We start from the raw sequence: 27,998 nt of genomic DNA on the forward strand, positions 1-27,998 counted from the left end.
ATGTCATCGCTTACACCAGCATCGAGGATATGCCCCTGCAGTGTGTTAACGAGGATAACATTCAGAAGACATACACACCCTATGTGCCCGTGTGTGCCTGTGTTAAGCAGTACGCCTTGGACGCAGTCCACGATGTGATCAGGCCCCCCACGACTCAAGAGGAACAGCTCCTGTCTGTGTACGAGCCCATGAGCACGAGCAGCTGGACTATTACAGAACCGTGACACCCAAGCTCAAGCTCTCTGATAGGTACTACGCCCCATACACGCAGAACGGTGTGCAGGTGCCCTGCATCATGCATGTCGAACACTACAAGAAATACATAAACGACGTGCTGTACACTTACGATAAGCGTTGTGGTGCAGACTGGCGAGCGCTACTGGCCCACGGCAGTGTGGGGCAAAATCAGGACTGTGTGCCCGCATCCCCCGTGCCCCCACCCCTGACGCCACGCGGCTCTCCCAGACCAATGTCTCTCGAGTCCTCGCCATTATCCCCTGTGCCAATGTCCCCTCCTATATCCACGGTGCCCATGACCCCGGGCCATTCTCCCAACTACTCGCTGCCGATCGACGGGCTCATAGACGTCGCCCACTCGCCATCGATCGACGATCTGACGCCGCTACCGCCCTTGCTGTCGCCCCTGCGGGAGCCGGACATCGACGTCACCGTTGCGGACTTCTTTAACTGGACTGAACGGGACTACGGTGTCCACACCGAGTGGCTGGCCGACGGGCAAAAGGCACACACGGCTCATGCCCTGCTAACGGCGCTGGGCTATGATGTGCCAGCGGGTGTCTCGGTCAAGGATTACTTGCGCCGGTTCACCATCAGAGACTTTAACGAGTTGTTTCTCAAACTGGACTCCAACGGCCGCGTGTTCCAGCGGCCGTTGGATCTCAAAGTGTACGACAGTTACTTCTTTACGTTGGAGACCATGCTGGATTATATGGATACTGAGACGGGCACTGTGCGGACCACGGAGCAGTTTCAGGCGTACGTGCGCCTCAACCCCCGCCGTAACATCAGGATGCGTGCCTGCCCAGAGTTCAGTGCCGTTATGGACATGTTGGAACGCGACCTGGAGGAGCGCATCTTCTAGCCGCGAATGGCCTCCCTGGACTGTTATGAAAATGGCGACACCGCCCAGGCGGTGTCTGTTGACCTCAGCGTGAACCTGAGTGACCTGTTTACCCCTGCGCAGCACGCGCTCAACGAGGCAGACTTTCTGGCTGACTACCGGGCCCCGACCCTAACGCAGTGGGATTAGAAAAAATGCGTCCCTCGCTGTTGTCATGTCACAATTACGTCATATCAAAACTCAAACGTGTATCTGACGCCCAGGTGTACATGTTTATCCTAGAGACAGCCGCTGTGATAATTGAGTTCACGACCGCTGGGCACACTACTCATCTCGAAAAGTATAAAAGCATTGTACATTGTGTTTATGAAACTAATAAATGGACATATGAAGAGGAATTCCGTGTGGCTCTCTTTAATGACGAGGTGTGGTACAGTAGGCAGGATGTTCAGCCGCAGCTGCAGCAAAAGCAACCGGGTGATGCAAGACGCATAGTCCGGTTTGTGGATCAGCTGCACAGCTATGTGTACCTGTATCAGGGCATAGGTGACAGCAGGTTCCCGGTGCACATCCCCAACACAGTGTTATCGGGCATAAAGGGCCACCTCGAACGATACCGCATAGCGCATGATGCAGTTACGTTACAGCAGGTACTGTCCGTCCTCAAGATGCAGAATCACGTCAAGTATTACAACTGCGCCGCGGTTATCTACCGGATGTTGACGGGTCGCTCAGAGACGCTGCCCCAGTCCGTGGTCGAGGGCGTGCAGGCGGACATCGGCAGCCTGGCCGCTGAGCTCTCGTGCCGCGCGGACGTATGGCAGCTATGCTCCCAGGCCGGTGCCACATATGTATTTTTCCAGCTGTTGCCGCACAACGGCCACGAGTACAACAGCCACACGTTTGTGCCGGCCAAGACGCTGTCCAAGAAGCAGAAGCAGGACGCAGCATGCCATGCTCTGTGCAAGCACATGTCGTGGACCTTCTGGCCGTTGTGACAACTCTGCGTGTAATAGTGTACGTCCGGTAAGGATGACACTGCGTACATGATTGTTGCCACCCATTGGCCAAGACAAACCGCCAGTATTCCTTTCAGCTACACATCGGTATTCCACAGCCACCCCGATGACACTCTGGATAGTGTTCTGAATGTGTCGACTGTGGAAAACAATGTACCTCTAAATAAAAAGGATGTTGTGTGTGTCATTATTATCAGTGCCTACATTATGCCAAATAGACGCCATACAGGAGTGAAATATATATATACTAGTACACACTGAGTCAATACAATAACCAATGAATATTGTGACAATATTACAACCGACAACAATAACCAGCTGGAATATGTGTTGCACAACTAGGGTAATTGATCCACGTTCGGCGGATATGCACAGCAAGTGGTACACACCACCTATAGCGATGCGCCCATCCGACGCTACCGTGGGCACAATCCCACCTTGGCCAACCGCAGGTGTGTCGCCAAAGCAAAAGCCATGAAGGTGTGGTAGTACTTTGGTGCTCATGGCGTATTAACCGGGAGTATATTAAAAGCGATGAAGACCCCGTTGTTGTTAATACTGTCCATATTGGTGGTCTGCAATGGGGTGCTAGTGTCTGGCATCACCGGGTGTGAAACTGTCCACAAAGATGTAACAGATGCTCTGATGTGCATGAAAAACGCATATGATGACGGCCTGGGGTTACATTATAAGAGTCTGACGCCAAACCCGTCTAATCCCTTTACTGAAGAATATGTCTACATGATTGCAGCCAATAATCCCTATTATTGCTATCTGTTGAGAGAAACGGTTAACAGACTGTTGGGCTATACCTACGGTTATGTGACTGCACCAGATGACAAGGACAAGTTGTCCATGGGTAAGATGTCTATGTGTACAGGACAGCTTTCTCTGCTCCTGGATGCATGCGCCGAAGAGCTGGGTTGCAAGCATGCACCCTATGATCTTGAGGAGCTGGTGCACAACCACCCCGATGACACCATGGCCACTCTGGACAGAGCCCTGGATCTCGGTAACAGCTTTTAAAAGCGCAGTGTCCTGCTTGCGGGCTGAAATGTAAAAGGGTGCGATGTGGACGCACATGTCAGGTTGCGTTTCCTTCACATTGGCATTATCGTCAACTATGACCACACGAGACATCCCTCCAAAGTGGTCTACCAGGGGCTTACCCCCAGTCTCGTCGTGGATGTCAAACATGAGATAGGAAAGGGGCATTCTGTCGAGTCCCAGCACCTTGACTACGTCTCGAGCGTAGGCTCCACATGCCGCGGTCCACACACCCACGCGGTAGCCGCTGGCAAAAAGCCATGCTATGAATGTATGGGTGTGTGGACGAACGCACACCACAAAGCCTGGGATCTTATGCCACTCATATCGTGTGCCAGACGTGCGGCCGAGGCTGCGTGACTGGGCACATTATCAACATCTCTGGACACTCTCTTGACACCGAGATCTGGGATGGCCACACTCTCTATCAGAGTGTGGTCCAGATCTAGGATAACAACTGACATTCTTTTTAACAGGCCATTGCACTTGCAATCGTTTCTTAGTGAGTCACGTTATGATCCCAGTGGTGCGTGAGAGTGCACATAATGCATATGGACAGGCCATCGCACGTGGCACACACATAGTAATTGGGGATGGTGTGCACGGAGCACATAACATCGGGGGAACCTGTCTCCAGCAGAGACCGCAAGGAGTAGTTGACTGACTTGCTGGTAATGGCACAGCGGCACACGCAGCATTTGTCGTCCAGCATGGCCACACAGGCTTTGCACACGCTATGCCCGCAGTTGAGCACATACGGCTGGGTCATTGTTGGAAATAATATACTTTTTATCATTGGATTCTATGTAACTACTTTTGTGTGCAAGATTCTCCGCAGTATGTGACCAATCTGGCCTCGTGAAAATGACTTGGGGGCATATGGCAGTCATTAGCCGCGCTATACAATAAGCCCCACAGTTAGCTAGACATGTGCAGATCATGAGATTGTCATGGGACGGCTGAAGCGGACAAAGGTCATGAGTACGGCACATCAATGTATTCCCAGAGGCACTAAAGACTACGTCTTTGTTGAGCTAATGGTCATGAGACGTCCATACTGCCCACTCCATAAGAGTACCCCCTGTGTTCTGTGGTAATGGGATATAACTATGGAATGTTCTTCCTGTCTGGAAACCTACTCGACCATGTACACTTCCCCCTTTGTTTCTCTCTCAATAAAAGGCACGGCTAAATTCGAGCAGAGCGCGTATTCTCAGCCACACTTGCTGCGTGTGTTTGGGGTGCGCCCTTCTGCGCAGAAGAAAACGCTAAGCCAAAAAGACCTACCGCCTCTGAGATTGATTTCAGATAAATGTTGTAAACCCAACAGTCATAGTGGTGAGACACACAGGACAGTCCATGGCGATGACTGGGATGCACATACACGCACCGGGCGGTGCATTTCAAATCTTCCGGTGGCACGGGGCCGTGTCCACACCATGGAATGTGTGTACGTTCCATGATGTGGACACGACCCCGTGCCTATTTACGTACGTGCTACGGTGTTGTGGCCATTTACAGGATGGGGAAGCCTGCTGCGCCATCGGCAATCTTCATAATGTTGTGGTTGACTGCGATAACTACAAGCTCAAACTTCTGTGCAACGCTGTAGCCGGAGGTGTTGGGTCCGTTACCCACAGCTGTGGTGCGGGCGTTGTCCGACACTTTACAGGCCAGAGTGACGTTGGACAGGCGTCCGTAGTTAGTGGAGCCCATGGGATTGACGCTGCCCATATCAAGGGTGTAGCAGTAGACCATGACGCCGTCGATCTCGGGCATACTGGGTGCAAAGTAGTAGGGGTTCACCGAGGTAAAGTAGTCCACTCCCATTTGGTACAGCCTGGCGGCGTTCTCGTAGATGAGAGACACCTCGGACAAGGGGTTCGTGGCCAGGGCTGGTAGCACTACCCTGTTGTCTGCGATTATAGTGATAAAAGTGTCTTGACCGGGTGGCTGAATCTCAGGTCCAGGTGGACCAAGGAGTTGTCCTGGGGGTTCACCGGCACTCGGGGGGCCACCTGGCACTGCTCGATGAGCATGGTGCGGCTGGACCGGGCCACGCTCTCACGCTCCTCGCTAGTCAGAATGGCGTAGGTGCCCATTACGGACACTTCGGACAGGGATGGGGTGACGTTGCTCAGGTCGGCGGCTACTACGGGCCCGATGGCCATGGTGTTATTATCCTGGGCGATGAGGCGGTCCTCCCACTTCCTCAGCTTGAAGTGGATGCGCACCTCGTTGTAGGGTAGTGCCACGGTTGGTAGCGCAAGCCCAGTGTCCCTGGTGAAGAACAGAGGGATGGGTAGGTTCAGATAATGACCAGGTAGTATGGCATTATTTTGGATGCCTCCGACCAGGTCGCTCCTCATGCCAATCATCTTATGGTACCCAGACGACTTGGACCTGGGCATCATGCACGAGCTCCAAAAGTCCAGAAATTCACTGGTCAGTGTCTGGGCAACCAGGTCATTGAAGGAGACTGATACCTCCTCCACTAAGTTGTGCATCAGGTTGTCCGTCCAGCGGATCCTGCTGTTCTGCTTGCTAACTGTCAGGGCTGGTAGCTTAACGCGCAGCCACACGTTGAGCAGGTAGTCCCCACCGCGGGCCACTGTCACGCTGAACTCCTGGCCAAAGTTGGCCATACCGGTTTGCTTGGACAGTGTAACAGGTAGTTTGCTGTACCACGAGCAACGCACAGTCTCCCGGGCAAAATAGGTGACGGCGTTGTCGCCGCCATAGAGCAGAGTCTCCATGGCATCGTAGGCGGCGATGTCGATGAAACCGCTGGTCACATTTGCGCCCGAGATTGCTGACATTATATTTTTATATTACGGTGGTTCCGTTTTTCCTGCCTTGTCTTTCTGGAAGCTGGCGCTGAGCAAAAACAACAGTCCCACCCCGGCCACCGCCGCGCCCGTACCCATGGTCGCTTGGGTGGGCATCTCGTCACATGGCTTGCCCATGACCACGATAGTGTTGGGGTTGCTGGGTATGTACACAGTGTCCACGTTGAGCCTGCCAGGTAAACTCTGCCAGTTGCCGTCTGCATCTTTGACACGGATAGTGTGGTTAAGACGGGACCTATTAAGGTAGAACATGATCCAGACGTCGTAGCCGGCCATAGCCGCACCGTGGCCCCATCCGAACTTGGTGGCCTCGCGGAGCTTGTTGGGGTCAACGTCCTGCACTTTACCCCGCCTGTTCCAGTCCTGCTCGTCCAGCACGTAGTACGTGCCGCTAGTGCTGTGCAGGTAGGCGTCACCGGGCCTCATGCTGCTCGTGGTGTGGGACGCCTTAGGGTCCTCCTTGTCGTCGGTGGCCAAGTTCAGTTTGTAACGGATCATGGGCCTGACAGCGGCAGGCCCGCCCGCGGGCATCATGTACGCTTCGGCCTTGGGCATGAGCACGGGCTCACCGTTTACGTCGGCCGTGTAGCGTTGGTGGTACACCATCTGGCCCTCGTTGAGCATAGCCACGGCGGCGGGTAGGGTGATACCTGTGACCTTTTGCGCTTGGCCCAGGTTAGCAGGCGTTACCGCATGAGGGTAAGCCACGGGCCCGGCTATGCTCGCCTGCCTGCACATGAACCTGTACGCATAGGCCACTAGCCCCAGGCCTCCCACCAACAGGACTATTCCGATCACTCCGCAGCGTCCCAGCACGGCTCCCGTGGCCACGGGCACACCCACTAGGAGGGCGGCCAAGGCGGCCGCCAGCTGCCACAGGTCGAATCCCTCGGCTTTGGCGGTGGCCAGCTGCTCTAGTTTGTTGCCCACGTCCTGAACACTGCTGCTTGTGGCTGTGGCGTCCTGTAGGCACGTGACCAGGGCATTGACAAAAATACTCAGCACAGAGTCTTCAATAACCACATTCCCAGTCACGTTGTTTACAGATATGGTCTGTGTACTGTTCACTTCTCCCTTGCATGTCTGGGTCATGGTGTTGAGGATGCGTGACGACACATCTACAAACTGCTTAACCGCGTTGGTAGCAGATGCGTACTGCCCGAAGTTGAGGCCACTGACAACGGCGGCCGCCTGCTGCGCCACATCGTTCAGAATCCTCTGCTGCGTCTGTTGGTCGGTTAGGGCGGTCATGACTGTGTTTAGATTCACAGTCACCGTCTGTTGCATGGTTAGGCCCTTGATGAGTACATCCCCCCAACGTGCGAAATGTTGATCATCTGAGAAGCGTCCACGGACACGTTGCTAGTGTTTGCTATGTCGGACGCCGCAGTGGCCACGGCCTTCAGGATGGTGTCACCTCTAATGTAACCTTGTCTCTGATCAATAATACCCTGATGATGGCGTGTACTATGGATTACAGGTTATCAACGGAAGGGCTGTCCCTCATGTGGGTCGATACCAACACATTGGAGCCTACCCACAACATCACGGGACCCAAGGAGCTCACAGAATCTGAGGCTGTCAACGGTACGGGCTGCTGCCTGGCGCTCAATGGGTCCTGTGCTGCTGGGGTGTCAACCGCGGAGACAGGGCCGGTGGAATACGTCGTACACGCGGGCATGTACATGTTGGGCAACACGTCCATATATGTGTCATGTCGACGTCGCGAGGGCTACACGTACAACTGGACCGTGTCGGAAACGTGCTGGAGCCACGGCGTTCTGCAGAACAACTTGAACCAGTATGACGATCCCAGCACCGAGACACCACCCGAAGACACAGAGTGCTACACCTATCACAGGGAGTACGTTTTACTGCAGACCAGTTGCCTGTTAGACCATGTGTTTATCATGCGTGGGTACGCGGGCACCGCTTTCCGATACATGTGCTTCCAATGGATGCATGGCTCAGAGCACCAATTGCCCGTGGGGTCTGTAACATGTGGCCACACGATGGAGGACTGCCACATATTGTGTAAAGAGTCCACGCACGCCAAGGTTCCTATGGTAAGAGTCGATGGACATTGGTCCGAGGGCCTGGAGGGTGTGGGCCCTTACAAGGAAGGCAACTATCTGGCGTGCGGTCACCGCAATACTAACGGCAGCATGTACATCACCACACACAGACGTACCATGTGCACGTACAATCAGATGTTGTCGTTGGCCAGGTCGCCCGGGTGCCATTGAACATGTAAGTACACATGTAAGTACACATGCTCGGCCGACGGCTCTAATTGCCCTGGAGATTACACGGCCATGCTGAAAGTAACAGGGACAGCCAATGTCACGTACGAGAGAGACGATCAACACTCTACCAGCGCGTACATTGACCACCCCATTGGTGAGGTATACGTTAACTGTACCTACGGTCCCTTTAGTACGCACCTGGTTATAGACGGCACCGAGGACCCGACTTCCGTCGTCACGACGGATGAGCCCGCGGCGCTGTCCTGTCCACACGAGAGCCTGCTGCGTATGCTACTGAAGCAGTTCATGACTATGCTTGTGTGGTGTATGGCAGACTGTGTACAGTGTCAGATGCCGTTTCTAGGAAAGACCCAGCATTGTACGTGCTCCTACGACATACAGCCCCTCACAAAGTGTTGTGTAGGAACGTGTGAGTGTACTGGCGATTACGTGACCCACGTAGTAGGAGAGTACTGCCAGATGAAGGACCCACCGGAGCAAGCCGCATCTACATTGTGCCCGGTTTCTTTTGCCCATAGTAACCGTAAACCAGTTGGGCCAAGATCACCAAGGAAGCGCCAGACAGAGATAACCACAGCATGGGCTCCATGGCGCAGGGAGGCGCCCCCGAGCGGTACACCCTGACGACAGCCAGGGCAATAACGCCCAGGGCCACACCACCAACAAGCATAGACTTTTGTTTGCTAGCAATGATCTGATCCATGTTTTTAAAGAATTAAAGTTGTTAAAAAAATGTCTGCTCCGTCTCTGGGTATGTTGGCCGCCCTCTAGGGCGCTCCTGTGTTTGACCCGCGCGACCGCAGCCCAGTGTGTTACATTCCCAGCAACAGGAACCTGTTAAGTCAGTATGCATACAATATTGTGCGCAACGGTGGTTGTCACCCCGTGGTGGAGCTAGCGCGCAATGAAAACAAGTATTACAGGCCCAGGTCGCTCAACAAGTCCATTAGCCGCTGTCCGTTTGCGGCGTGCTACTAACAAAGTCGACCCGGTAACCTGGGGGCATAACCTGTTGCCACCTAAAGACTGGCTCATATTCGGGGGTGACGTCTCTGTCAGTGGCAATGTGCACAATGCACAGGGGTCGGGGGTCCCGCTTAAGTACCACCTTGCAGCGGGTGTAACGACCCACAGCGTCGACGTAGATCTGGTTACCAGAGTGCAGGGCGTAGACGACCATTTGCTTGTTGTAGTTGAGCCACATCATTTGGGCCTTGGTGGGTATCATGAAAAATGCAATGGTCATGCACATGCGAAGATTGCGCGCGATGGCACGGTAGTTGTAACATACGATGGCCCACACCAGCGAGCACATCACAAGATAAAACATTGCGTCTTTTATAATACTTTCGAAAGGGCAGCCTCGGCCAGCAACGCCACAACAAATACGCCGATGCGCAGCGACTGTTGTTCCGAGGGTACGAGCTCTGAGGCCATGTAGGCCAGGCACGGCACGACGATGAGCTGCACGACCACCGCACAGTCTCCGTGCGGACCCACCTTGGCCATGCTATCCAGAAATTTGAACACGCGCTTCTCGATATTAGAGGGTTAGGGTTAGGGTTAGGGTTAGGTTTATAAGGTTATCTCGCTACACATTCCCCAAAGGGTCCGCCGACCCAGTTGGTTAAAGGAAGGCAGCGGAAGGCACAGGCCGGCGCATGTCTCCTTCAGTAAACCTCGCCGTACCGGAGTCGCATAAATTCTGGAATGGGTACGAAGGACGGCGAAGTGAGAATGCACCTCAACCAGAACCTCCCCCGAGTAGCTGAGGCGCTACCCAGGTCTTCGGCCAGCAAGATGGAAAAATAGTGAAAAGTGAGAGAAGAAAGCAACCTAAAGTCCTACCCTTGGATTATATTATGTCTATTAACTTTGAAGTATTTTTGACCTAATATCTTGTTTTTATATTCAACCAACAGCTTTCTTTAGAAGGGGTCCCATTAAGTCGTCCTTGTTGTGGGTAATTTGAGCGTCAGAATTTCGTAGACACGTCATCAGTAGTGGACCTTGGGGTCACAGAGTGTTTCGGCCATTATCACCAGACACCCTCGCCCAAGGGAGGCCCCGCCGGGGTTGATCGAGCCCCGGTGTGTGTCTACCTAGTCAATTAAAATTACAGTTATTTGTCAAGTCAACTGCCCAGCTTTAACGCAGACAGAAAAGCTCAATAGGTCAGTCTTTGTCTCTTTTAATTTATTGATTCATTGAATTTAAACCATCATTACGTATGTTTGTACTTAACTCAATGTTATATTATTTCATTTAAGTTTCTGGCCAAGTTTATCAGCATAATTGGAGGTCTGCCTGTAGTCCAATTGTGATGAAAACCCTTTAAACCATTATATCCACGCAATTAATATTATTTTATCAAAAGGACTGTGTTTGTATCAGCCGTTTATCTGACATTTATCAACCAGAAAAATCTTACCTTAGGAGGTTGTGATTCCCAGCGCCACTTTCTTGGTTCACGGTGTCACTGTCAATGGCAAATTCCCATGAGCCTCTGCGAAGTGTCACGGCGGCTCGTCAACCAATCCCGTCCCTAAACCTATCTAACAATGTGATAAGCACTAAATAAAGTTAGATAAAACCCATTTGTGTCGTTTAATTGTGTTAACTGTTCCCCTGCAACCGCAAATTTAATTCGCAACAACATATTTGGAAATAAATCGATTAACGCAAATCGCGGCTATTTAGCATTAGCAAGCCGGAAGTACCCAAAGCCCTTGCCAAGTATCCCAACGGCTTCCGTACCACAAATATTTTCCAAAACTCATACCACAAAGTGTTAAAAAGCGAATAAACTTCCATTAAGGTCATTGGTATTATTCAAATGCATTAATCGGTCCCATTTATCCGTAAATTCAATTGCTAACATTAATAAGATCGCATATTTAGGACGAAATCGCTCTTCCTCCTTCTTCTCTTTTCTTTTTTGGCGTACCGGCGCCAACGTCATGAGCATTAGCAACCCGGAAGTACCCACAAGCCCTCGCACTAGCAACCCGGAAGTACCTATAACCCCTGCAAAATGTCGTAGTGGACCCCGTTAATCGAAAATATTATTAAAATTACCCATCCCAGTGATAATAAGAGAATACATTTCGATTGCTTTTGTTAACTCGCACTACCCGGTCGCTATTGTCCGTAAATCCACTCGCCCACCACAATAATAAAACTGTGCAATTAAAACGAAATAGCCGTGCGCGTCAAGTGGCTAGTAAACGTTAGCCAAGCCGGAAGTATCCGTGATGACGCTTACATTGTCATGGCAACCAACTGTCCCCAAGCGTATTCATTACAATATCCACCCCAAAAGCGATCAAAATAAACAAAATGTTAAAAAACAATTTAATACTATCTATTAGCGTTATTCCCACTTATTTATTTCTACATTTAAAAGATAATAATAACCAATTAGTGATTCTATCCAACTAAGCCCTGTTTGCCAGACAGCCATTTTATGTGTCTATGGCGCCCTCATGTGTACTCTCCCGTCCTCTATCGTCTCTTTTAGTCTGGAAAGAAAACGCGCTTAGAATTTTGTTCGAGTTAAAAAAAGAGTCTGATTAAAGTTTAGACTTTCCTTTTTTATTTTGGTCAAAAGAGAGAGGGCAAAGAGAGAGAGAGAGAGAGAGAGAGAGAGAGAGAGAGAGAGAGAGAGAGAGAGAGAGAGAGAGAGAGAGAGAGAGAGAGCGAGAGAGAGAGAGAAAGAGAAAGAGAGAGAAAAAAAACGAGGGAACGAGAGAGCAAGAGAGAGAGCGAGAGAGAGAGAGAGAGCGAGAGAGAGAGAGGTTAGGGTTAGGGTCAGGGTTAGGGTTAGAGAGAAAGAGAGAGAGAGAGAGAGAGAGAGCGAGAGAGAGGGAGAGAGAGAAAAAAAGAGAGAGAGAAAACGAGAGAGCGAGAGAGCGAGAGAGAGAGAGATAGGTTAGGGTCAGGGTTAGGGTTAGAGAGAAAGAGAGAGAGAGCGCGAGAGGGAGAGAGAGAGAAAAAAATCGAGAGAGAAAACGAGAGAGCGAGAGAGCAAGAGAGAGCGAGAGCGAGAGAGAGAGAGAGAGAGAGGTTAGGGTTAGAGAGAAAGAAAGAAAGAGAGAGAGCGAGAGAGCAAGAGAGAGGGAGAGAGAACGAGAGAGAACGAGAGAACGAGAGTACGAGAGAGAGAGAGAGAGAGAGAGAGAGAGAGAGAGAGAGAGAGAGAGAGAGATTGAGAGAGAGAGAGCGAGACCACGGATGGGTAATGGGAAATGTGACTGCATCTCAACCAAAACCCCGAGTTTTCTGACCCGACACATGGTCTTATATCCCTTCCCCCCTTGGATAGAAAAGGGGAGGAGAGATGTGGGGGAGAGGAAACATATGTAGAAAGGAAATTGGGAAAATAAGAAAAGTATGCGACTCGGTAATTTGGGTCAGGGAATACTGGGATGTCCGATAGGCTCAGGCGAGTTAGGTTTATAAGGTTAGGGTTAGGGTTAGGTTTATAAGGTTATCTCGCTACACATTCCCCAAAAGGGTCCGCCGACCCAGTTGGTTAGATAGAAGGCAGCGGAAGGCACAGGCCGGCGCATGTCTCCTTCAGTAAACCTCGCCGTACCGGAGTCGCATAAATTCTGGAATGGGTACGAAGGACGGCGAAGTGAGAATGCACCTCAACCAGAACCTCCCCCGAGTAGCTGAGGCGCTACCCAGGTCTTCGGCCAGCAAGATGGAAAAATAGAGAAAGGTGAGAGAAGAAAGCAGCCTAAAGTCCTACCCTTGGATTATATTATGTCTATTCACTTTGAACCCTTGTTTACCTCATAACTTGTTTTCATATTAAACCAACCGTTTCCCTTACAAGTTAGGTGTTGGGGTCAGCTAAGGAGTTCCTCCCCCGAAGGAGAAGAGCAAAGGCCCCGTCCTTCTGTCCTTACCTGCAACCTATAGCCGGCTCCAAAGCATCCTAACTGTTGCGGACACGCCAGTCATGTTGGCCAGGACTACTTGGGTCTTAATAAAGACCTTTTTTTTACCCTGAACTCGTGTTTGTGCTTATTGTGTGTTTGATTTTGACTGAACTTACCCGATCTGGTCCCCTTTGAGGGAAAAACAAACTCTATCTTAAAGTCCTACCCTTTGAATTTTTATTTTTTGGTCTATTCACTTTGAACTATTTTTGAAGTAATGTCTCGTTTTTATATTAACCCCACAGTTTGCTGTAGAGGTTAAGGTTAGGGATTAGGGGTTATGGTTAGGGTTATGGTTAGGGTTATGGTTAGGGTTAGGGTTAGGGGTTAGGTTTAGGGGTTAGGTTTAGGGGTTAGGGGTTAGGGGTTAGGGTTAGGGGTTAGGGTTAGGTGTATAAGGTTAGCTCACTAAACATTCCCCAAAGTACTCTGCCGGCTCTTTTTTTTCTTTTAATCCCCCTATTTTCCCAAACTCTCCCCTCGTCGAAATAAATAATTAATATGGAATAAAATTCTCCTCAACCCCCTGGTATTATTAAAGTGTGTTACCCGATCCCATTAATTCGTAAAATTAATTTATAACATTAAGATGATCGTATATTTGTACGAAATCACTAAAAGCGTATCGTGGCTAATGTTATGAGCGTTAGCACTGCGGAAGTACCCATAAGCCCCAGCAAAGTCAATGGCGTCCCCCCTAGACACTAATATAACCGAAGCCGGTCCATAATTAATAAAAATCAAATAAATTTTAATTCTACCTCTTAGCCCGTTCCTTTATTGATACCCGGTCCCATTTTATCCGTCAATTTAGCCCCGATCCTTGAAGTAGTCACCCATTTGGGGCGATATCGTCCTGCGCGTATTACAGCTAACAAGCATTAGCAACCAGGAAGTACCCATAAGCCCTTGCGAAAAGACATGGCGGCCCCCTTTAAACGATGATATTATTAAACTTAGCTGTCGTAGTCACAATAATAAAATCCACTTAGATCAGTATTGTTTACTTGCACCACCCGGTGCCCCCTGTCCGTAAAAAAACACTCACTCACCTTAATACAACTGTGTAACCGAAGTCAATAGCCCCGTATACAAGGTAGCTAATAAATATTAGCCAAACCGGAAGTTCCACACTCCCCATTGCGTCATGGCAACCCACCGTCCACCCTTCTGCAAATCAAAACATCCGTTAAAACCAACCAGATTAGCATCCCGTCTAAAGTTGAAAAAAACCTTTCAATAAATTTAAGTGTTTCACAACGTATTCATTTCTGAATTTAAAGGGTATAATTAATTCCCTAATATTTGCGTTTAACCGAGCCTCGTTCATACCACCGCGATTTAATGTGCCAAGGGCGCCCTCAAGTGTCCTATCACGTACTGTGTTCTTTTATGTGTCTGAAGAAAAATCCGTCCTTTTTTATTTTTATTTTAGAGGTTGTTTAAAATCAAAAATATAATTCGAGTATAGTTCCCCCTATTTTTTGTTTTGTAATTTAATTAAATTTAATTTAATTTAAATTTAATTTTATTTAAAATTAATCGTAAATTTTCCAATTTGGTTGGATTTAAAATTTATTCTGGGATCTCATTGCATTTAGGATCAAAATAAGGTTCAGTTTAGATTAATTTTGGTGAAATTTGGTGTAATTTCCTAATTAATTTAGGGTTAAGGGTCAAGGTCAAGGGTCAAGGTTAGATCTAAAGTTCGGGTTAGGTTTTTTTTTCCTTTTTTTTGAACTTATGTAAATTTTGAGAATTGATTAGGTGTTAGGATTTAATGTTAGAGTATATTCCAAACAGGGATGAAGATTAGAATCTGGTGTCCGAGTTGGGAACCGTATCTATGCTGTCCGGAAAACCAGCCAACCAGAGTCAGACTTTTTGACCAAATGGAAAGTGTCAGAAGCCCTCGGAGTGATGTACAATGTCATTCTCCTGTCAGAGCTAAGTTCCTCATTCACTTTCAGTCTCGGTCTAACCTCTTTTCAGCTGTCTCCCAACACACAAATACCCCTCACCACCAGAACATAAACCAAGGAACTATTATGATATTTTCTCTACTTTCTATATATCGTTTTGGGAGGGCATTCCTTTTAAATTTTCTTAAACGTGTAAACTTTAACCCTAAAACTTCTATTTTAAACCAAATATTCAAGTATTTTCCGTTGTTGTCAAATTGAGTCCTCGTGGATATTTAGTTTTCAAACTCTTAACCCATCGCATCTCAGCGCTTTCCCTATCTTTCTGTGTCCAGCCCGCACAGCTCTCTAATACCCGTATGCTCAAGTTATGTAACCCGTGCCGGCGGAAGTGGCGCACTAAGTGAGTGTTACGCTTCTGGTTGTGTGTGATGTTATAGCGGTGGGAATGCAATCTGCTCCTGACATCATTCCGAGTCTGTCCCACATACATAACATCACACAGCCGACAGCTCACGCAGTAGATCGCATTTTTCGTAGCTAAATCCTTGCCTGTTTGAATGAAAAAATGTTCCTTCTTCTGAGAGTCTGTTATCACACCTACTGATCTCCTGGCTGAGCGAGAGGATCCAGTCCGCATTTTCGTACTCACTAACCAGTCTTTTAAATTTGGATTTCTTTTGAAGGCCGAAACCACCTTATGTCTCCCCTTCAGGTCCGTTAGTGCTGAACTGTCTAAGTTCTGCTTGATCTTTCTGTGAACCTTGACCGTGTAGGTGTTATAGGTCGAAATCAGAGGAATTATGATTCTTTTGATGTCTTGCGTCTCTCCTCCCCTATCCGTTACACCTGTTTGTAGTCTGACCCTACGAAGAAATGACCGGGAATAGCCCCGTTGTCGTAATGCCTTGAACAAAACTCTGGTTGCTTCTTCCCTGTCCTCTGAACGGGTGCAAATCCTTTCGAATCTCAAGAGTTGTGAGTAGATCAACCCTTTAAATGTGTGTTTCGGGTGAAAACTCTGTTTGTGTAATAACGCATGAGTGTCTGTGGGTTTGAAAAATACTCGTACGTCCAACTTCCCCGTTGTATTAAATTCCGGTCCCTTAAATGTGGTCGTATCGAGAAAATTTATTTCCCTTTCGCTAATCTGTGCCGTGAGGTTAATTGAAGGATGTTGGTCATTTAGCGTTTTTAGGAAGAGATCAAAGTCCTCCCTGGAATCCCCCCAGATTCCCCAAATGTCATCCAAGTACCTTAGGTAGGCAATGGGTTTCTTAGTGCAACATGCCAAGGCAACCTCCTCCCACTCAGCCATATAGATGTTGGCATAGGCTGGAGAGAAACGCTTCCCCATAGCTGTCCCTTTGACCTGTAAAAACCACTCATTGTTAAACTGAAAATCATTCTTGGTCAGATTAAATTCTAGTAAATCCAAAATGTGTACATCCGGGCGGCCTAATATCGGATTACGTGTCAGGACATTACGTACTGCCTCCAAACCTTTAGCTGTTTCAATATTAGTGTATAAGTTTTCCACACCCATGGAAAATAATAGACACGTTCGAGTCAAGGTCAAGGCTCGTACCTTTTGAATGAAATCATTGGTGTCCTTGATGTAACTTGGATGTATCACCGACAATGGATTCAAATGATGATCCAATAGTTCGGCTGAGCCGTAGGATTCGCTTCCGCAATCTGAAACAATGGGGCGTCCTGGTGGCATGACATAGGGCCAGGGCCACGTCGCCGGATCTTTGTGAATTTTAGGTAGTAAATAAAAGTACCTCGGACGTGCCGGAGATGTTCCTTTTAAATACAGTAGTTGTTTTTTAGTAATATTTCGCTCTTTCCTCATTTGATCCAATATTCCATGGACTTTCTTTTCTGTGATTGGATAAATTGGTGTTTGAATAGAAAGGTAATACTCCGAATTGCGGAGTTGTCGGTGTGCCTCCTGCACGTATTTTTGTCGGTCCATAATGACCACTGCTGAGCCTTTATCTGCCGGTTTAATGACTAAATTTTCTGCGGAACTTAGTTCCTCAAGGGCCATTTTTTCGCCCTTTGTCAAATTTGGTGCCTCCTCTGGAACATCCACTTGTGTTAAGGCTACTCTATCTCTTTGTATTAATTCTACCAATTCCCTGGGTACACCCCGATCTTCAGGCTCCCACGTGGAGGCTAATTGAAATTTGGGCGGTGCTGTCATTGTCGAACTTCCAAAATAAGACACTAGCTTTAACCTTCTATGGTAACATCTTAAATGGGCCTTGGTGGTTTTCCTCTGGTTTTTCCTTAAGGTTGTGGTTGGAACAAATGTCAATCCCTTTTCAAGGAGTCCCCTATGGTGTTTTGTTAGACTAAAAGAGGTGGATAGGTTGACCACCGGATCATTCAGGGTCATTTTTCTAGGTGGGGGGAGGCTTTTTGGCAAAAAAAAGGTCTCCAGATATTCCAGATTGCTTCAGCAGTCTCAGTCGACCAATGGATGTTGTCCCCTTCTGTGGTAAATTGTTCTGATGGTAATTGTTGAATCGAGTGTCCTGTGTTCTCTATTATTTTGTTGAGCTCCCCAAGGTTGGCCTGGACCCTCAAGGGAAGTGTCTTGGAAAAATTAATTTTGGGAATCCATACTTTAGCATAAGGAAAAGTGGCTTTTGCCGCTCCCAGCAATCTGGTCATCTCCTTATATATGTAAATTGGTAAGATTCTGTCTCTATTGTTAAGACCAAATGACAAAATAACACCTAGCACGTCCGGAGAGGTTGGGGTCTTGTTCCTGATTAGGTTGATTCCATGGCTGATCTTTGCTCCCGGGTAACAATCCACTTGTACTTCCCGATCTTCTATTTTTGGCAATCTGTCCAAATTGGAGTCGTTAAAAAAAATAATAAAATAAGCCATTTTCTCTGGGGAAATAAAAACCAATTCTCCATCTTATTCCCTCCGTGTTCATGTCTGGTAAATATTGCTTGTGGTTCTGTTGGGATGACCCGTGGCCGGGAGGCGGCCGACATCAGCCGTTCTAATTGTGTTGAATCTAATCTCAAATTTGGTGATTCAGGAGAACTGTGGTCCGGTCCCTGATAACGTCTTCTTATGCCTTCGATGCACTTTAGCACCAAATTCGTCTCTGGCTCTTCGGGTGTCGTCCGACTTTCTTCCTGGGTAGGTGTGTACTCTCTTTCCACTTGTTGGTTCAGGTAAGTGTCGTGGGGCTGTTCTATTTCCTCTGTGCAATGCACATCACCCAAAACCCCAAAGGGGTGGGTGAACTCCTCCTTCCTCGTCCTTATTAAACTCTTTTCCTTCGTCATCTTCTTAATTTCACACTGTGGGGTTAGGGAGTGTGACCCCACTTTAGAACCGGTCAAATCCGGTGTCTTCTTCTGAGGATGTTTCTTTCGGCGTCTCTCCCGTCTCTTCTCTGGCAGCAAGGGGAGAGGCCCTGACATTCCTAAGGATTCTAACACTTCCACTGTTGACATCGCCACTTCTGGGTTGATAGCACGGTAGCGTCTGAGGACCCAACGTTGCGCCACCTGCCACGTTCTTGACTTATCTTCTGGCCGAAGGGAACTAATCATTCCTCGCAGCGATTGCTCCTCCCTCACATAGTGCTCCTGTAGAATTTTAGTAGCAGACACTCCCCAGGTGCGAGCAATACCCGTCAAAAGCTTGGTTGTGACCGGCGTGGGTCGACTAGGGGTCACTCCTCTTTCAAGTTGGTCCTGTAGACGGCTCAGTTGTTGCGTTGGGTTTGTTGTTATTCCCCGCTCCCGTAGCTTCCACGCATTCCACTGACACTTGTAGAGGCTGAAGATGGCTCTGACTAAATTGGCAAAGTCATCTCTTTGCCCTGCCATTTTTTATCCTAGCCAATAGCAAACAAACAAAAAAAATATTTTATTATTAGGGAAGTTATGTGAGAAGAAGGAGAGCGAGAGCGAGAGAAAGAAAGAGAGAGAGAGCGAGAGAGCGAGAGAGAGAGAGAGAGAGAGAGAGAGAGAGAAAAAAAGAAAGAGAGAGAGATATGTGCCACGGATAGGTAAAGGGAAATGTGACTGCATCTCAACCAAAACCCCGAGTTTTCTGACCCGACACATGGTCTTATATCTCTCCCCCCCTAGGATAGAAAAGGGGAGGAGAGATGTGGGGGAGAGGAAACATATGCAGAAAGGAAATTGGGAAAATAAGAAAAGTATGAGACTCGGTAATTTGGGTCCGGGAATACTGGGATGTCCGATAGGCTCAGGCGAGTTAGGTTTATAAGGTTATCTCGCTACACATTCTCCAAAGGGTCCGCCGACCCAGTTGGTTAGATAGAAGGCAGCGGAAGGCACAGGCCGACGCATGTCTCCTTCAGTAAACCTCGCCGTACCGGAGTCGCATAAATTCTGGAATGGGTACGAAGGACGGCGAAGTGAGAATGCACCTCAACCAGAACCTCCCCCGAGTAGCTGAGGCGCTACCCAGGTCTTCGGCCAGCAAGATGGAAAAATAGAGAAAGGTGAGAGAAGAAAGCAGCCTAAAGTCCTACCCTTGGATTATATTATGTCTATTCACTTTGAACCCTTGTTTACCTCATAACTTGTTTTCATATTAAACCAACCGTTTCCCTTAAAAGTTAGGTGTTGGGGTCAGCTAAGGAGTTCCTCCCCCGAAGGAGAAGAGCAAAGGCCCCGTCCTTCTATCCTTACCTGCAACCTATAGCCGGCTCCAAAGCATCCTAACTGTTGCGGACGCGCCAGTCATGTTGGCCAGGACTACTTGGGTCTTAATAAAGACCTTTTTTTTACCCTGAACTCGTGTTTGTGCTTATTGTGTGTTTGATTTTGACTGTACTTACCCGATCTGGTCCCCTTTGAGGGAAAAACAAACTCTATCTTAAAGTCCTACCCTTTGAATTTTTATTTTTTTGTCTATTCACTTTGAACTATTTTTGAAGTAATGTCTCGTTTTTATATTAACCCCACAGTTTGCTGTAGAGGTTAAGGTTAGGGATTAGGGGTTATGGTTAGGGTTATGGTTAGGGTTATGGTTAGGGTTAGGTTTAGGGGTTAGGTTTAGGGGTTAGGTTTAGGGGTTAGGTTTAGGGGTTAGGTTTAGGTGTATAAGGTTAGCTCACTAAACATTCCCCAAAGGGGTCCGCCGACCCAGTTGGTTAGATAGACGGCAGCGGAGGACACAGGTCGACGTCTGTCACCTTCAGTAAACTTTGCCGTATCGGAGTCACATAAATCCTGGAATGGGTTCGAAGGACGGCGAAGTGAGATTGCACCTCAACCAAAACCTACCCCCAGTTAGCTGAGGCGCTAACCAGGCCCTCGGCCAGCAAGATAGGAAAAATGGTGAGACGTGAGAAAAGAAAACAACCTAAAGTCCTAACCTTGGATTATATTATGTCTATTGATTTTGAAGTATTTTTGACCTAATATCTTGTTTTTATATTCAACCAACCGTTTACCTTAAGAGGGGTCCCGTTAAGTCGTCCTTGTTGTCGGTAATTTGACCGTCAGAATTTAGTAGACACCTCATCAGTAGTGGACCTTGGGGTCACAGAGTGTTTCGGCCATTATCACCAGACACCCTCGCCCAAGGGAGGCCCCACCGGGGTCGATCAAGTCCCGGAGTGTGTCTACCTTCTCAATCGAAATCTCAGTATTTGTCCAGTCAACTGTCCAGCTTTACTGCAGACAGCATAAATCAATTGGTCCGTCTTTCAGTCGTTTTGTTGTGCTGATTTGTTCAACCGTTAAACATATGTACAAAACCTTCGTATTCCTTTGTATGGCATGCCACAAGTCTGGTAAAACATAGTTTAGGGCCAACCTGGTATAGTTTTGCTTCAATATGGAATAAAATTCTCCCAAATCCCCTGGTATTATTAAAATGTGTAACCCGATCTCCTTCATTCGTAGAATTAATTTATAACATTAATACGATCACATATTCGTAACCAAATTCCCGTCAGTGTATCGTAGCTAATGTTATGAGCGTTAGCTGTGTTTCCTTTATTGATATTCGGTCCCATCCATCTGGCAATTTAATACTTTCTCTTTTCGTTCTCTTATAGCTTAGCATACTCTCACATATCCTATGCCAATAGAGGCTAGCATAGCGTAGTACCGTATAACTTAGCTTAAGCGATTAAAAAGGGATCACCTGTTTTTCTCGAAAAGAATCGGAAGAATCTTCCACATTACCTGGAAAGAAGGACTTCCCCAGTGCCTCTCTCCTGAGTCACAGCGCCACCGTCGAAAGCCAACCCGTCCCCTCTCCTTTCTCTTTTCTTTTCTCCCCCACGAGCCTCAGCGAAGCAAATGACGGCTCTCGTCATCCAATCACGTTCCCACCTCTCACTGATAAGCACTAAGACATTCGGTAAATCATATTGGTGCCGTTTAATTGGGTTAGTCGTGGAACATTTAAATATAAATTAAATTCATCCTCTAAATCAAATCATATATTTAGAAATACATTCAACTACGTAAATCGCGATCCCCCTAGGTCCCGCCCCCCGAAAATACTCGTAAGCTCCTGTCAATTACTCTGCCGGCTCTTTTTTTTCTTTTAATCCCCCTATTTTCCCAAACTCTCCCCTCGTCGAAATAAATAATTAATATGGAATAAAATTCTCCTCAACCCCCTGGTATTATTAAAGTGTGTTACCCGATCCCATTAATTCGTAAAATTAATTTATAACATTAAGATGATCGTATATTTGTACGAAATCACTAAAAGCGTATCGTGGCTAATGTTATGAGCGTTAGCACTGCGGAAGTACCCATAAGCCCCAGCAAAGTCAATGGCGTCCCCCCTAGACACTAATATAACCGAAGCCGGTCCATAATTAATAAAAATCAAATAAATTTTAATTCTACCTCTTAGCCCGTTCCTTTATTGATACCCGGTCCCATTTTATCCGTCAATTTAGCCCCGATCATTGAAGTAGTCACCCATTTGGGGCGATATCGTCCTGCGCGTATTACAGCTAACAAGCATTAGCAACCAGGAAGTACCCATAAGCCCTTGCGAAAAGACATGGCGGCCCCCTTTAAACGATGATATTATTAAACTTAGCTGTCGTAGTCACAATAATAAAATCCACTTAGATCAGTATTGTTTACTTGCACCACCCGGTGCCCCCTGTACGTAAAAAAACACTCACTCACCTTAATACAACTGTGTAACCGAAGTCAATAGCCCCGTATACAAGGTAGCTAATAAATATTAGCCAAACCGGAAGTTCCACACTCCCCATTGCGTCATGGCAACCCACCGTCCACCCTTCTGCAAATCAAAACATCCGTTAAAACCAACCAGATTAGCATCCCGTCTAAAGTTGAAAAAAACCTTTCAATAAATTTAAGTGTTTCACAACGTATTCATTTCTGAATTTAAAGGGTATAATTAATTCCCTAATATTTGCGTTTAACCGAGCCTCGTTCATACCACCGCGATTTAATGTGCCAAGGGCGCCCTCAAGTGTCCTATCACGTACTGTGTTCTTTTATGTGTCTGAAGAAAAATCCGTCCTTTTTTATTTTTATTTTAGAGGTTGTTTAAAATCAAAAATATAATTCGAGTATAGTTCCCCCTATTTTTTGTTTTGTAATTTAATTAAATTTAATTTTATTTAAATTTAATTTTATTTAAAATTAATCGTAAATTTTCCAATTTGGTTGGATTTAAAATTTATTCTGGGATCTCATTGCATTTAGGATCAAAATAAGGTTCAGTTTAGATTAATTTTGGTGAAATTTGGTGTAATTTCCTAATTCATTTAGGGTTAAGGGTCAAGGTCAAGGGTCAAGGTTAGATCTAAAGTTCGGGTTAGGTTTTTTTTCCTTTTTTTTGAACTTATGTAAATTTTGAGAATTGATTAGGTGTTAGGATTTAATGTTAGAGTATATTCCAAACAGGGATGAAGATTAGAATCTGGTGTCCGAGTTGGGAACCGTATCTATGCTGTCCGGAAAACCAGCCAACCAGAGTCAGACTTTTTGACCAAATGGAAAGTGTCAGAAGCCCTCGGAGTGATGTACAATGTCATTCTCCTGTCAGAGCTAAGTTCCTCATTCACTTTCAGTCTCGGTCTAACCTCTTTTCAGCTGTCTCCCAACACACAAATACCCCTCACCACCAGAACATAAACCAAGGAACTATTATGATATTTTCTCTACTTTCTATATATCGTTTTGGGAGGGCATTCCTTTTAAATTTTCTTAAACGTGTAAACTTTAACCCTAAAACTTCTATTTTAAACCAAATATTCAAGTATTTTCCGTTGTTGTCAAATTGAGTCCTCGTGGATATTTAGTTTTCAAACTCTTAACCCATCGCATCTCAGCGCTTTCCCTATCTTTCTGTGTCCAGCCCGCACAGCTCTCTAATACCCGTATGCTCAAGTTATGTAACCCGTGCCGGCGGAAGTGGCGCACTAAGTGAGTGTTACGCTTCTGGTTGTGTGTGATGTTATAGCGGTGGGAATGCAATCTGCTCCTGACATCATTCCGAGTCTGTCCCACATACATAACATCACACAGCCGACAGCTCACGCAGTAGATCGCATTTTTCGTAGCTAAATCCTTGCCTGTTTGAATGAAAAAATGTTCCTTCTTCTGAGAGTCTGTTATCACACCTACTGATCTCCTGGCTGAGCGAGAGGATCCAGTCCGCATTTTCGTACTCACTAACCAGTCTTTTAAATTTGGATTTCTTTTGAAGGCCGAAACCACCTTATGTCTCCCCTTCAGGTCCGTTAGTGCTGAACTGTCTAAGTTCTGCTTGATCTTTCTGTGAACCTTGACCGTGTAGGTGTTATAGGTCGAAATCAGAGGAATTATGATTCTTTTGATGTCTTGCGTCTCTCCTCCCCTATCCGTTACACCTGTTTGTAGTCTGACCCTACGAAGAAATGACCGGGAATAGCCCCGTTGTCGTAATGCCTTGAACAAAACTCTGGTTGCTTCTTCCCTGTCCTCTGAACGGGTGCAAATCCTTTCGAATCTCAAGAGTTGTGAGTAGATCAACCCTTTAAATGTGTGTTTCGGGTGAAAACTCTGTTTGTGTAATAACGCATGAGTGTCTGTGGGTTTGAAAAATACTCGTACGTCCAACTTCCCCGTTGTATTAAATTCCGGTCCCTTAAATGTGGTCGTATCGAGAAAATTTATTTCCCTTTCGCTAATCTGTGCCGTGAGGTTAATTGAAGGATGTTGGTCATTTAGCGTTTTTAGGAAGAGATCAAAGTCCTCCCTGGAATCCCCCCAGATTCCCCAAATGTCATCCAAGTACCTTAGGTAGGCAATGGGTTTCTTAGTGCAACATGCCAAGGCAACCTCCTCCCACTCAGCCATATAGATGTTGGCATAGGCTGGAGAGAAACGCTTCCCCATAGCTGTCCCTTTGACCTGTAAAAACCACTCATTGTTAAACTGAAAATCATTCTTGGTCAGATTAAATTCTAGTAAATCCAAAATGTGTACATCCGGGCGGCCTAATATCGGATTACGTGTCAGGACATTACGTACTGCCTCCAAACCTTTAGCTGTTTCAATATTAGTGTATAAGTTTTCCACACCCATGGAAAATAATAGACACGTTCGAGTCAAGGTCAAGGCTCGTACCTTTTGAATGAAATCATTGGTGTCCTTGATGTAACTTGGATGTATCACCGACAATGGATTCAAATGATGATCCAATAGTTCGGCTGAGCCGTAGGATTCGCTTCCGCAATCTGAAACAATGGGGCGTCCTGGTGGCATGACATAGGGCCAGGGCCACGTCGCCGGATCTTTGTGAATTTTAGGTAGTAAATAAAAGTACCTCGGACGTGCCGGAGATGTTCCTTTTAAATACAGTAGTTGTTTTTTAGTAATATTTCGCTCTTTCCTCATTTGATCCAATATTCCATGGACTTTCTTTTCTGTGATTGGATAAATTGGTGTTTGAATAGAAAGGTAATACTCCGAATTGCGGAGTTGTCGGTGTGCCTCCTGCACGTATTTTTGTCGGTCCATAATGACCACTGCTGAGCCTTTATCTGCCGGTTTAATGACTAAATTTTCTGCGGAACTTAGTTCCTCAAGGGCCATTTTTTCGCCCTTTGTCAAATTTGGTGCCTCCTCTGGAACATCCACTTGTGTTAAGGCTACTCTATCTCTTTGTATTAATTCTACCAATTCCCTGGGTACACCCCGATCTTCAGGCTCCCACGTGGAGGCTAATTGAAATTTGGGCGGTGCTGTCATTGTCGAACTTCCAAAATAAGACACTAGCTTTAACCTTCTATGGTAACATCTTAAATGGGCCTTGGTGGTTTTCCTCTGGTTTTTCCTTAAGGTTGTGGTTGGAACAAATGTCAATCCCTTTTCAAGGAGTCCCCTATGGTGTTTTGTTAGACTAAAAGAGGTGGATAGGTTGACCACCGGATCATTCAGGGTCATTTTTCTAGGTGGGGGGAGGCTTTTTGGCAAAAAAAAGGTCTCCAGATATTCCAGATTGCTTCAGCAGTCTCAGTCGACCAATGGATGTTGTCCCCTTCTGTGGTAAATTGTTCTGATGGTAATCGTTGAATCGAGTGTCCTGTGTTCTCTATTATTTTGTTGAGCTCCCCAAGGTTGGCCTGGACCCTCAAGGGAAGTGTCTTGGAAAAATTAATTTTGGGAATCCATACTTTAGCATAAGGAAAAGTGGCTTTTGCCGCTCCCAGCAATCTGGTCATCTCCTTATATATGTAAATTGGTAAGATTCTGTCTCTATTGTTAAGACCAAATGACAAAATAACACCTAGCACGTCCGGAGAGGTTGGGGTCTTGTTCCTGATTAGGTTGATTCCATGGCTGATCTTTGCTCCCGGGTAACAATCCACTTGTACTTCCCGATCTTCTATTTTTGGCAATCTGTCCAAATTGGAGTCGCCTATAATAAGCCATTTTCTCTGGGGAAATAAAAACCAATTCTCCATCTTATTCCCTCCGTGTTCATGTCTGGTAAATATTGCTTGTGGTTCTGTTGGGATGACCCGTGGCCGGGAGGCGGCCGACATCAGCCGTTCTAATTGTGTTGAATCTAATCTCAAATTTGGTGATTCAGGAGAACTGTGGTCCGGTCCCTGATAACGTCTTCTTATGCCTTCGATGCACTTTAGCACCAAATTCGTCTCTGGCTCTTCGGGTGTCGTCCGACTTTCTTCCTGGGTAGGTGTGTACTCTCTTTCCACTTGTTGGTTCAGGTAAGTGTCGTGGGGCTGTTCTATTTCCTCTGTGCAATGCACATCACCCAAAACCCCAAAGGGGTGGGTGAACTCCTCCTTCCTCTTCCTTATTAAACTCTTTTCCTTCGTCGTCTTCTTAATTTCACACTGTGGGGTTAGGGAGTGTGACCCCACTGTAGAACCGGTCAAATCCGGTGTCTTCTTCTGAGGATGTTTCTTTCGGCGTCTCTCCCGTCTCTTCTCTGGCAGCAAGGGGAGAGGCCCTGACATTCCTAAGGATTCTAACACTTCCACTGTTGACATCGCCACTTCTGGGTTGATAGCACGGTAGCGTCTGAGGACCCAACGTTGCGCCACCTGCCACGTTCTTGACTTATCTTCTGGCCGAAGGGAACTAATCATTCCTCGCAGCGATTGCTCCTCCCTCACATAGTGCTCCTGTAGAATTTTAGTAGCAGACACTCCCCAGGTGTGAGCAATACCCGTCAAAAGCTTGGTTGTGACCGGCGTGGGTCGACTAGGGGTCACTCCTCTTTCAAGTTGGTCCTGTAGACGGCTCAGTTGTTGCGTTGGGTTTGTTGTTATTCCCCGCTCCCGTAGCTTCCACGCATTCCACTGACACTTGTAGAGGCTGAAGGGTTAGGGTTAGGGTTAGGGTTAGGGTGATAAGGGTTAGGGTTAGGGTTAGGGTTGGGGTTAGGGTTGGGGTTAGGGTTAGGGTTAGGTTTAGGTTTTGAGTACAGAGACCCACTCCAAAAGGAGCGAGGAGGTGCACGGACCTCCCGGTCCCAGGATCCCCTATCCTCCCTGTCCAAAAAATTGGGCGGTTGACGTGGTCCCCTCCGACCACGACTAACCACCGTCCACTCTGTCATTGTTGTTTTTTTTAACTTATTTAATTTTGAAAATTTAATGTATTTTTAACTTTATTTATTTACCAAAGCATTTAATGTACTAATTTGCCAATGAAATCCAATTCAATCCCATTATTTATTCACGTATTTATTGAGACCCCCAAATCAATAAAGTCCCCAATAACCCAAACCCAGTGTATTGTGCCAAAAACAACAAACAAACTTATTTTTAAATGAACTGAAACAAATACGACGTTTCGACCTTAATCGGTCTTCATCAGGTACAAAATAAATGAAAAAAATGAAGAAAACCCCAAAAAAATATATTAGTGAAAGAGTTGGCTAGTTTTTAAGAGAGCAGAGAGTTGTCGACTGTTCGAGGGACAAATGCACAATGAGCCTATTTTTTTCTCTCGCCTCCTTTTATACTCTTTCATTTTTTCTTTTTTCCGGGTCCCTTTTCCTTTTTTCCTTTTGATTCGGATTTTATTTTGTTGACTTGTATATCACTTTTCGCACCATAAACCACTAAATACACTGGTCTAATTATTTTCATTCGTTCTGTTGCTTATTTTACATCAAATGTATAATTTGTGTTAATATTGTTTTATTTATTTATGTCTTTGTGACTCAATCATCAATTAATATTTAATGTTACCTCTTTGTTTTTAATACTTCTGAAATTTCGTAAATGATTTTAAATTAATTAGTATTTATACATTTTAAATTTTGACGTTCTAAACTTTTATGTATTTTTAAGCTTTCTTAGTGTTTTTGAAAATTTGT

At 46.6% G+C, this 27,998-nt stretch overlaps 1 long non-coding RNA gene across 2 annotated transcripts in view; it reads right to left on the reverse strand.

Moving 5' to 3' along the window:
* Nucleotides 1-8,281: 8,281 nt before the first annotated feature.
* The window catches only part of LOC125971932 (uncharacterized), a 20,070-nt gene continuing 353 nt past the window's right edge, over nt 8,282-27,998 (reverse strand). The window contains exons 1-3 of one of the 2 annotated variants that reach the window (XR_011087124.1): nt 24,674-27,998; nt 21,344-24,553; nt 8,282-19,011 (exon numbers count right to left, since the gene is read on the reverse strand). The exon at nt 24,674-27,998 is cut by the window's right edge and continues 353 nt beyond it. This is a non-coding gene — a long non-coding RNA (uncharacterized lncRNA). Of the gene's footprint in view, nt 19,012-21,343 lie in introns of both variants that reach the window. The other variant, XR_011087125.1, reaches the window with a different exon arrangement.

Source organism: Syngnathus scovelli, chromosome 7, assembly GCF_024217435.2.
Source record: "Syngnathus scovelli strain Florida chromosome 7, RoL_Ssco_1.2, whole genome shotgun sequence".
Taxonomy (NCBI): Eukaryota; Metazoa; Chordata; class Actinopteri; order Syngnathiformes; family Syngnathidae; genus Syngnathus; species Syngnathus scovelli.